The following is a 12443-nucleotide window of genomic DNA, read 5'->3' on the forward strand; positions in this document are numbered from 1 at the left end:
CTGTAATCTCAGCACTTTGGGAGGCCAAGGCGGGTGGATCACCTGAGGTAAGGAGTTCAAGACCAGTCTGGCCAATATTGTGAAACCCCATCTCTATTAAAAATACAAAAATTAGGTCAGGCCTGGTGGCTCACGCCTGCAATCCCAGTACTTTGGGAGGCCAAGGCGGGCAGATCACAAGGTCAGGAGATTGAGACCACCCTGGCTAACACGTTAAAACCCCATCTCTACTAAAAATATAAAAAATTAGCCAGGCGTGGCAGTGGGTGCCTGTAGTCCCAGCTACTCGGGAGGCTGAGGCAGGAGAATGGCATGAACCCGGGAGGCATGAACCTGGGAGGCGGAGCTTGCAGTGAGCTGAAATCGCACTACTGCACTCTAGCCTGGGCGACAGAGTGAGACTCCGTCTCGAAAAAAAAAAAAAAAATACAAAAATTAGTGGGGTGTGGTGGCACATGCCTGTAATCCCAGCTACTCAGGAGGCTGAGGCAGGAGAATCACTTGAACCCGGGAGGCAGAGGTTGCAGTGAGCAGAGATCATGCCACTGTACTCCAGCCTGGGCAACAGAGCAAGACTCCACCTCAAAAACAAAAAGAAAGAAAGAAAAGAAAAGAAAATGAAAACTAACACTGTTTAAAATAAAAATCTCCCTATGTTTCCGGAATTTTCAGACATCCTATAGAAATAGGAAAGTATAGCGCTTACAATCTTACTGCACCTTAGGAAAAATAATTTTGTCTGCCTGATCCCTTTTGGTAAAATTAAAAATATTTCCTTATCAGCATATGCATCTTCTAAAGCGAAGGAAAAAACAAAACAAAACACTCAATATCAGTATCTATAATAGAGTACAAGAAACTAAGAATTTAACTCACTGGAGAAAATGTAGTTACTACCAAATACTTTACCACCATTCAATACCTTTAGAAGAAGGTCTCAGGCTCTTCAGGAAGAAAACAGCACACATTCAATTTCACCAATAAAATGAAAATATCTCTAGGGAAGTGAAGACAAATAAACACGGCCCACTTTCAGAAGGAAACATTTGGGCTAAATATTCTAAGAGCAAATACTCTACTACAAAAAGCTTTTATCAGCTGTAGCTGGTAAAACTGTAGCCCTAACTCTCCCAAATCCATTTTCCTTCCAAACTGTATCAAGACTTGAAAATTATAATCTTTAATTCTCTATGCTAAATTAATTGGACATCACAATAGTAACTAAAGAGAAATTATCTATTCCTTATGAAAGTAGGACAAATAATTTTAAGTAGAAGGCCAGCAAAAAGATCCAGGGGCTTCCTATCCCTAATACTTTTTTAAACAACTACATTTATGGTTTATGGTACCCTCAAAAAACTACCAGAAATAACACACACACGTATACACACAAATGCAATTACAAAATAATTCATTTTTTGTGACCACTTATCGTGAATACAATATAAACCAAAGTCTACAGTTTTTCAGACTTTAGTATGTATAAATGAACTCCTAAGCGATTAGATCATTTTAACAGTTGTAGTGGTGCACAATTCACCCTATCTTAACTTACTCGGTCCTTGTCAAATTCTCAAGTCAAACGAATTCTCAAATACATTAAATCCTTGGGGCTCCAGGAGTCACTCAAATCATAGGCCCTAAGGCCTGCCCTATGATTTCTCTGGTGCTGGGCAGGGCACACCTAGAGGTCCACTGCAGACAAACCTCCACCTTCACCTCCTCCTCCAGGGAGAACATAAGGCTATTTAATGACAATAGCGCATTAAAGGATGAGAAACTCAAAAAGAGAAAGATAGTGAAGGAAAACAGCTTTTTCAATGGCTACCTTAACTTTAAATCCCCTTGACAGAAATTATGGTTCTTGCCATATCTATCTTCATTGTTAAATGAAAGCATGCTTCCATTGGGATGTTACTTCGTTGACTCTAAAGTCAAACTTGTTAACCAGGCCAGGCACAGTGGCTCACGCCTATAATCCCAGCACTTTGGGAGGCTGAGGCGAGAGGATCACTTGAGCCCAAGAGTTGGAAACCAGCCTGAGCAACACAGTGAGACCCCGTGTCTACAAAAATATTAAAACATTAGCCAGGCATAGTGGCGTATGCCTGTAATTCCAGCTACTCGAGAGGCTGAGGTGGGAGGATCACTTGAGCCTGGGAGGGCGACGCTGCATTGAGCCTCAATCACACCACTGCACTCCAGCCTGGGTGACAGAGCAAGACCCTGTCTCAAACACTCATACAGACACACACACACGCACACACAAACTTGCTAACCAGAGCTATAAAATACAGCCATAAGAAACCCATGCTGCCAATAGTTTTAATTTATTCAAGAAATCAATTAAGTAAATTTGTGATGAGTACCAAAATGTTGTGTTATCCTGCTTTTTATCAGAACATATGCTTTAAATAATCAAAACCCCAAAATTTGCTTTACAAATAAAGCATGTTTCAATAAAGGAATGTGTATGTATATCTGTGTGTGTAAATTTACACATATAAACATCTTGCTAACATATTTATTTACAATAAAAATTACGAAGTTAGTTTATAATAACATAATAAGAATTTTTTTTTTTTTATTTGAGATGGAGTCTCTCTTTGTTGCCCAGGCTGGAGTGCAGTGGTGCGATCTCAGTTCACTGCAAGCTCTGTCTCCCGAGTTCACGCCATTTTCCTGCCCTCAGCCTCCTGAGTAGCTGGGACTACAGGCGCCCGCCACCACGCCCGGCTAATTTTTTGTATTTTTAGTAGAGATGGGGTTTCACCATGTTAGCCAGGATGGTCTCGACATCCTGACCTCGTGATCCACCCGCCTCAGCCTCCTAAAGTGCTGGGATTACAGGCATGAGCCACCGCACCCGGCAAATATTTACAATTAGTAGTCCTAGGCCATAGAAAACATCTTTATTCCTTTCATCTTCTAGGAAAATGGAAAGACTGACAATATCACAAGTGTATCATGCAAAGTTGAAATTCAATTACTCAATTAACATTTATTGAACAGCTACTATGCACCAGGCAATATGCTAGGAAATGGAGGCACCAAAAAATGTAAGATATCCTCTACCTTTAAGGAACATGGAATATAGCAGTATTATAAGGTGTTCACTTTCACAAACTAGAAAATAATTCTGTACTCAATCTCTAGTCATTTAATCCCAGATGTAATTAGTATTAGCATAGAAATCACTAACACTAGTGACACCCACAAATTACACTTTCACCTACCTTTATAACTCCATAACCAAACTATATTTACATTTTACTCTAACATATTGTATAAATGCATAACCTATTATCATCACTTTCCACAATCAGGGCCATCTCATCTACCCATCTTACACTACTCTTCCCTAATTACACCAGTTCTGAGTCAGCCCAGTACTATTAGGCACACCCTCAGGCAGGATCTCACTCCCAGTGTCCCACAAACACTGACTCTCCAACGCCTGTCTCCTGAATTCCCACAGAGCTCACAGTCTATACTGCAGAATTCACCATCAAAGAGTCATGTGCTTGAGGGCTGGAGGAGGCTTGTAATGTATTTTTTAAACTTTTACATAATTTAAAAGTAAATCAAAACATTAAGCTTGCCATAAGACTTTGTGAATACGAATTTTTTAAATGATACCAGAAAAATCAAGTCCCTAATATATTTTGCATCATAAAATGTTTGAATGAGAAGAGTTCTTTGAAACCAGTAGTTCAAACCCTTCACAGAGGCACTAACAGAATGGAGAGGTCAATAATTTCCCACTGTTTGATGAAAAAAGTGACTTTTTGATAAGTTTATAAAAGAATAGAAAAATAGACAGGACGAGTGCCCAGCTCTGGCCATTATAAGATGCCCCAATTTACAATCACTACCATGCCCTGATCAACTTTCCAAAGGTCACAGAAACCAAGCCACTTTGCCAAAACCTAAGACCCTTTCAAGCTGTGAAGTTCCCAAACGGAAAAGGAAAAAAAAAGATCAGAAGTATTTTGAAAAAAATTTAGCAGAGTCACTGTTTTGGAGTAACAGGAAGAACCTTTCTAAAGCAGGCATGGTTTCTTCCTGATTCCAGGTATCAGGACTAGCCTCCTTACGTGGGGTCTGCCTGACTTCACATGCCTCTGCTCAACTTTCCCCTTGAAACCTTGCTGTAATGACTGAATGCAAACATTTCAAAGAGACAATCTGTTTATCAGTAAGGAACCTCCTCTTTAAAAATATTAGCATTGTACACCTCTAAAAGGGTTAAAGAACATGAGTGAAATGACATGAATAAAGCCTGTAGTCATCCCAACCCTGAATAACAGCGGTAGTCTAGCAGGGAAATGAATTTGAACCATGTGCTTTGCTACCATGATTTAAAGAAAGTGAGCTTAACCAGGGAAGTAGAAGCTTCAAATTAAGAGAGAGATGAAGGAGGATGAAGAACAAGGAGGGCCAGCACAGACCTGGAGGGCTGCAGTGGCATGAGACCCCTGGACGCCACACAGCCTGCACAGGGAGGCTCCTGGGGCATGGGGCATGAGTCCTTACTTCTCTTTCACATGACTACCAGCTCCCAAGATCCAGAATTCCACTATCACCATAAACAATTTCAAAAACTGCTGTGAATTAAACAGATTCCTTCAGTCTAGGCTGGGAACGTACCCACCACTTACAATGCTGAATCAACACAATAGATAGAAATTACTACTAGTAGATCTGAGTTCCAAATAACTGAGTTAGACTCTGGAACACAACCCAGTCTTGAGTTGGGGACCAAATGTACACACTGCCTGCCTCCAAAACAGAAATTTCATCTGGGCTCTTGCTCATTCACTTTCAGAGAAACACACAGTTCATAACCATCCTTTGAAGGTATGATATGTTATTTGTTCTACTTGATAAAAGTAATTCAGTCCACTGCACTCAAGGCACTGTCATAATGCATAAAAAGATCAAACTAGCAGTCTTAGGGAGAAAAAAGAAGACTTCCAACTTATCTTTTCCTACAGTAGCACTGTAAAGCAACAGTGGCCCACAGAAGAGACAGCCTAAAGGACAGTTACTCTATTTCTAAAACAGACAACGTGCATCTTATTAAATATCACCCCCAAAGAACTGTGGCCAGCCCTCATTGGCTCCAGCCTCTCTCTTGCTTGCCAAGAAAAACTAGGATGACATTGTTAAGCTAAAGATACTACTAACCACAAAATTAATTCACCATCTAGCTTCCAAAGTGACTAGTTTCCTAATAAATCCCTCTGCTTAACAGAGATGACAGCGCACTTTCACGTGTGTTCCTCAGTCCCCACTCCAGCCGCATTTGAGTTTTTATATTAATAAATCAGTCAATTCTTTAAGTTCCTAAGAATGAAAGGAATTAGAATCTTTAACTAGGAAAGAATGTTTGACCATTACGAAAAGGAATTTAAGTATCTTTCCTGTGAAGTAAGCAAATAATGGTGATTAAACATTTGTCATAAGGAAGGGATGCTTGTGAATTTTGTCATGCACCCCTATGATATCAAAAGTAGAAAATACAGCCTGACGGCTTCACTCTCCTAACACTTCCTTTCCCATGTGTGTCTACTATGGTCTCTCATGAAAAATCTACAGCTTTGTTCATCCAGAATGAAGGCCTCAGCAGTTGTTGAGACATGGGGACACACACCCAGTTCCACAATGGAGCAAGAAAGTCTCTTACACCAAACCACCATGTGACCAGACTTGCAGTCTGTCTTGGTTTCCCAAAGACAGAACAACCACATTGTGAAACAATAATCAACCTTTGCTAATCCTAAGTGGTTTTCATTATGTCTGTTACAATCTATATATTAATAGTTCAGTACTGGGCCTGTGTTGTTCCTGTCTAAACTTAGTGTTTTCAAATACAGACGGCCTACTAATGCCAATTTTTCTGGCAAGATGCAATGCAAGGGCACCTTTGCAATAATAATCGGTCTTCCAAATACAAGACAAATCTTTAAAACCACTGCTTACTAGTGCTCAGATTATAAGACTGAGGAAATTTAAAAGGATCAATAAAATACTGTCAAGGAGCTTTACATTAAAAGTAGAAATCAAGTTTACCAAAGGTTTATCCAAGAGATATCATGTATTTTCAAGTTTCCTAAAAATGCATCTAAAAATCCTCCTAAAAACCTGGACCAAACTTCACAGTTTAATACATGCACAACCTGAATATGTGGGAAAAAGCAACAACAACAACAACATAGGTACATGCTACCAACTGTGGTGATTAACTGAAGAAAACTCTGTGAATAGGCTTGGTTTGCAGATCTGGCAAAAGAGCATGACGAAAGGCTAAGCAAATGGAACTGCTGCACTGGGTCAAAGACTACAAAGGGAAAGCCATGTCAGGTTCACATTGTTAAATAAAAAATCCACACTATACTATAAATTCACACAACTAACTATAAAAAGTAATTCATACCACACAAAGGAAGGGGCAGTTAAGTTCCTGATCTTGGGTAAATCTGTCAAGCTCCTGCCACCAAAGTCTCCTCATCTGTAAAATGAGGAATAGACCAGCCCACAGTGCTTCCTGTTCTGGCTGTGATTCAGAGTCACCAGGGAACTCACACCCAGGCAGCTGGATTCATATAGGTCCACAGATGATCATCACAAGGCAGTCAAGAATGAGGACCTCTGTACCTGAGCAATAATCTCCCAAATCTCCCAAAATAATATATCCTTTAAAAGATGGTGAGATACTGGTGCCAAATATAATCCATTATTCATAAATTTTTAAGAAGAAATGTAGATCATTGCCTGACCAAAGGGGAAAAAATATAACTGCCTTCCACATACAATGTATAGGCCTTCCTACTCCCATTTATAGTCTCTCTCACTCTGACCTTTGCATTATATTAATTACTCATTACTGCAGCAAACGGGAGGAACTGTATTTTTGTTATTAATGTAAGATCCAAATGACAGGCCTAATTTAACATACCATAAAACTATAGAGGCTCTTTTCCCACACAGGATGTTACACTTTATCACATTGTAACCAGAAGAGTTATCTCAAGCACTGCAGTGCAATCTCCTTCAAATCCTAACAAAATCCATCTTTTGCCAGGAACTTTCCTTAAAATGGACAGACAGACACACAGACAGAGAGACTGAATACACAGACCTGAATAGAGAAGACTGTCTGAGTAGACATTTCCAATTCAGACAGATGCAAAAACACTGGAGGTGTTTTTAAGACCGCCTTCCCATCCTAAAATTAGACATTTTTTGCCCTCTTCAGTGACTCAACTTTGATTCAAAGTCTAAAATCCTCAGGTGGGAGTAGGAATCCATACCCTTAATAGCTTAATGTCAGATGTAAAATGTATTAAACTTACTCTATTTGCTTCTCTGCAGTTCCATTCATTAACAGACATTTAAGAGTGAAGAGAGGGAACAGGAATGTATTCAGTACCTACTCTGTATTAGGCGCTTCATGTAATTTTCCTTGCTTAATCTTGCCAACGACCCTGCAAGGTAAGCCTTTTGCATCTCCACACTACAGAGGAGGAAAGTGAAGCTCGGGGAGGTGAGGGAGCTGGCAAAGTCACAGCTAGCAAGAAGCGGAGCCAAGAGTGAAGCCCAGCTCTATCTGGCCCTAAAGGCCTGCACCCTCACGGCCTCAGTTCCCCTAAATACAAAACTCTCTTAGAACGAGAACTACAGAAGGTACCCATAGCTCACTGTCCCTAACTAGACAAAAAAGTTGACATTTTTCTTTCTCTTCTGTACTACCTTGCCACAATCCAAGCTTTAACGAACACACAAAGAAAAGGTATCCCGAAATGGCCAACTGGTTTCTCCTAATTCTCAGAAAGGTGCTAAGTGAATTTATTTATTTATTTATTTATTTATTTGAGACGGATTCTTTCTCTGCCGCCCAGGCTGGAGTGCAACTCTGTCGCCCAGGTTGGAGTGTGATGGCGCAGTCTAGGCTCCCTGCAGCCTCTGCCTCCCAGGTTTCAAGCAATTCTCCTGCTTCAGCCTCCTGAGTAGCTGGGACTACAGGCGCGTGCCACCACACCCGGCTAATTTTTGTATTTTTAGCAGAGACAGGTTGGCCGTGTTGACCAGGCTGGTCTCAAACCCCTGACCTCGTGATCTGCCCGCCTCAGCTTCCCAAAGTGCTGCGATTACAGGTGTGAGCCACCACGCCCGGCATGAAATATTTTTAATTAAAGTATTTTAAAAATAAACATAATCTGGGAGGCCGAGGCGGGCGGATTATGAGGTCAGGAGATCGAGATCATCCTGGCTAACACAGTGAAACCCCATCTCTACTAAAAAATACAAAAAAATTAGCCGGGTGTAGTGGCGGGCGCCTGTAGTCCCAGCTACTTGGGAGGCTGAGGCGGGAGAACGGCGTGAACCTGGGAGGCAGAGCTTGCAGTGAGCTGAGATCGTGCCACTGCACTCCAGCACTCTAGCCTGGGCGACAGAGTGAGACTCTGTCTCAAAAAAAAAAAAATGAACATAAGAACACAAAATATAACTAAAGAATACTAATTTGAGTCAGACACCCCAAGAGAGGAGAGCATGAACAAAAGAATGAAGAGGCTGGGCATGGTGCATCACGCCTATAATCCTAGCACTTTCAGAGGCTAAGGTAGGAGACTTGCTTGAGCCCAGGAGTTCAAGACCAGCCTGTACAACATAGTGAGACCCCATCTCTACAAAACATTAAAAAAAAAAAAAAAGAATGAAAAGAAAGTACACACCCTTAAAATCCAATTTACAACCATTCTCATGAGTGTGACAGGGGTAGTTCCAGTACTAACTGACCAAATACTATCAGGGTCGGCCTGTATGCATTTGGTGTGACTAAATCGTGTTCGCTGGCCATCTAACCTACTGAGGAGACTGTGCGCCAGTCATTACTGTTCATCGGGGGAAAGAACCTGGACGAGAATGTTCTGCCATTGGGGAAATGTTTTAAACACTCAGTTTTACATTTGAGCACTTTTTGGTAAGAGCTGGACTTGGATGCCAGAAGGGCAAAAGGGAGTTACCCCATTCATGTTATTTTAACATAGGCAATAAAGACATTCATGATAATCAGAGAAACCCACTGACCTCAGGATCTTTCCAGTTAACTTCAATAAATAATCATTCATTCAGCGAATATCCAGTAGGCACTAATGACCAAGCCATGAACAAGAGAATTTCAGTCTGCCTTCCATGTGAATTGCTCTATTGCATTCTGCCTTGTATGGAAAGGCACCTTTCAGACTATTAGCTCAAATTCAGGTCCAGTTCTTTGTAGCAAACAGTCCTGATGAATGTACAATACATGAGGGCAGGGACAAATGTCTGCCTGTGAGATGAGGAAGTTTTCATGGAGGAAAAACCTCATGACCCATGTCCCAAAGGACAAGTGGGATTCTAGAAGTAGAAAGGCGATGAAGTAATAAATTCATCACAAGATTTGAAAGCTGGGATGTTTCAGGGAGTGACACTAGAGATGAAGACATTGGAAGGGGAATAGTGAGAAATAAAGCAGGCTGAAATCAGAGCCCACCTTACTCCACACCTCATTAAGAAGTCTGAACTTTATTTTGTGGGTAAAGGTGAGGTCACCAGAGGATTTGAACAGGTGAATGGCATGTTCCCTGATGAATCCTTTTTCATCTATAGCATACCTTAAAATATATTAATTCAAACCTTTCCCCAGTCCTTTCACATTTGGGTTTCAACTTATATAACCAAAATATTGAGGAGGGTGTGGTTTAAGGTCTAATTTCTAACTAGTAAGACCCCACTATTCATAAATTGGAAATCATCAAAATTTAAAATGTTTGTTCCTAAAAAGGGGCACCATCAAGAAAATGAAAGGACATGTCAGAATCCAAGAAAATTTTTGCAAATCATACAGCTGATAAGGCACTTGAATCTAGAATACATGAACAACTTTTATAACACCAATAAAAAGACAACCCATTAAAAAACGGGCAGAGCATTTGAATGGACATTTCTCCAAAGATTACACATACAAATGTTCACCAACCACATGAAAAGATGCTCAACATCATTAGCCATTAGGGAAACACAGATGACTAGAATCAAAAAGTCAGAGAGTAACAAGTGTTGGCAAGAACGTGGAGAATTTAGAACCTTCATATACTCTTGGTGAATACCGTAAAATGGTGCAGCTGCTTTGGAGAAGTCTGGCCATTCCTCCAATAGTTAAATATAGAGTTACCATACAACCCATCGATTACATTCCTAGGTAAATACTCAGGAGAAATGAAAACGTATGTTCACAGCATTATTCATAATAGCCAAAAAGGAAAAACACCCAAATGTTCATCAACTGATGAATGGATAAACAAAATACGGCATATCCAAACAATGGAATATTATTTGACCATTAAAAAAAAGAATGAAGTACTATACAATACTACCACACATATAAACCTTGAAAATATGCTAAATAAGGGCAAGACACAAAAGACCACATAGTGTATGATTCCATTTACATGAAACGGGAGGACTTCTAAGGGGTATGGGGTTTCTTTTTGGGGGGGATGAAAATGTTCTAAAATTGACTGTGGTGACAGCTGCACAACTCTGTGAATATACCAAAAACCACAGAACTGTACACTTTAAACGGGTGAACTGTACAGTATGTCTCAATGAAGCTGTTATAAAACAAAAAAAGTTCCATTCTGCACTCTAGAAATACAAAGTACTCAGAAAGGAGTACAGAATCTTGTTCACTCACTTTAAAGGATCTGAACTAGGGCAAAGAAAACCCAGAGGGATTCTATTACTTAACATTCTAGGTACTAGGTCATACTGAAATATTCATGAAGAATTCTGTTTTAATACAGAAAAGGTATCTTAAGTTTAAAAAGACATACAAGTGTCAGAAAACAGTTTTCATAATTCAAGGAGACAGTAACACAGAGAAGTCATAAATGGAAAACAAGCTTAAGAGGTTTTATCACATGGATCTGTACCTTGAAAATGCAAGTAGCTCTCAAATTTATTATTGCCCCACCCCTGGAAAAGAGGTCAAAGGTAAAACAGCCCAATTAATAATATGTTTCTAAAGTACCAGTTTGTGACAAATCAAAATATGAGAAATTAAAATTTTGCCATCATAAAGAAGAGACTCGTCGACATACCCACTTATATAACTAAGAATTGATATTCATCCTTTTGAACATTCCATCTCATAGTCGTTAGAGTGACTCTCTTCCTCATAGTTGGAGTGGATCCCAGAAGTGACAGATAAGTTAAACATAAAACTTTTATCAAAAAATCCAACAGTGTTTAAAAAAATGCTATTCACTGACACCGAATCTAATCCTAAACTATATATAAGTATAAATGCTGATTAGTACAATCTGCAGGCAAAGTAACAAAGGATCATGAAAAAGTCAATATTGTGTGCAGTTATTTTTCATCGGTAAGTATCTATTAAAATTCATCAGGCTTTAATGTACCTTCCACAAGTAATCAAAATAAATATGGACAAGATAGGTTCTATATTCGTCAAAAATGTGTGCTCCTGACGTTTATACCAAATCTTTGTCCAATCCTCAGTACACACGACTAACCTCCACCACGAAACACTGCACTTCAAGACCTAAGGTACAACACAATTCTCAGTTTTATTTCACTTTTTTCCCTACTTATTTATACGATTTCTCAGATCCAATGTTTACTATTATGCTTCATAGCCAAACATTATGACTGTGAAACATACCTCCAAACCAAAAATATCAGTTTCCTTAAATCATCTGAAATGTATAGAACCAAGTCCAAAATAGATTTTGCACATTTCTTCAGTTTTACAGGGAATGCAGAAAGTGAATTAATATTAAACAGGTATCTATTTGCCTTCACAACTGAACAGACGGTACAAAGCAACTGCTTATACTTAATCATGTTTCTGTCTATTCCAGCAGGCCCTGGTGTCAGGAGAACGTTCTGCCAGATGAGGACAATGAGATGCATTATTATATAGAGTGACTAAGAGCCCTACAAGTACTGTTTTAGAATGCAATCCCAGGCAGAAAGGCTGCGGTAAGAGGGCCTAATATTTTGTGGTAACTATTTCCAAAAGTAAATATATTCGCCACCCAGGACCAGTTTTAAACGCGCACTACATTCAATTCTTTTCAAATGTCTTATAGGAGGGAAAAGCCTTTGTATCTTACCATGCCGGGGGAAATGAACAACTTGCAATTTGCTTCGCACTCTGAATCCCACGTTTGCAACATGTAGAGCAAGCACTTTAGACACCACAAAACAAGGGCAGCCTACATTACGGCCAAATATAGGATGTGTTTCTAAATCGTGATGCTGTAAAGCCTACGATTCCTTTTCCAGCGTTTAAAATCCTTTGAACACTCCCAAAAAAGGATGGCAGGGCCAGCGCCTCCCTCCAAGAGGAAGCCCCTTTCTTCTCAGCTCTC

At 39.9% G+C, this 12443-nt stretch overlaps 1 protein-coding gene across 4 annotated transcripts in view; it reads right to left on the reverse strand.

The window, feature by feature from the left end:
- Positions 1–12443, reverse strand: part of CORO1C (coronin 1C) — an 85359-nt gene that overhangs the window by 71731 nt on the left and 1185 nt on the right. The window contains exon 1 of one of the 4 annotated variants that reach the window (XM_057299520.1): positions 12186–12204. The exons of the other annotated variants lie outside the window; for them this stretch is intronic. The gene's annotated coding sequence lies outside the window, so the exon portion shown is untranslated. Of the gene's footprint in view, positions 1–12185; positions 12205–12443 lie in introns of those variants that run through there. 4 annotated transcript variants of the gene reach the window in all.

The sequence above is a fragment of the Pan paniscus genome, chromosome 10 (assembly GCF_029289425.2).
Source record: "Pan paniscus chromosome 10, NHGRI_mPanPan1-v2.0_pri, whole genome shotgun sequence".
Lineage (NCBI taxonomy): Eukaryota > Metazoa > Chordata > Mammalia > Primates > Hominidae > Pan > Pan paniscus.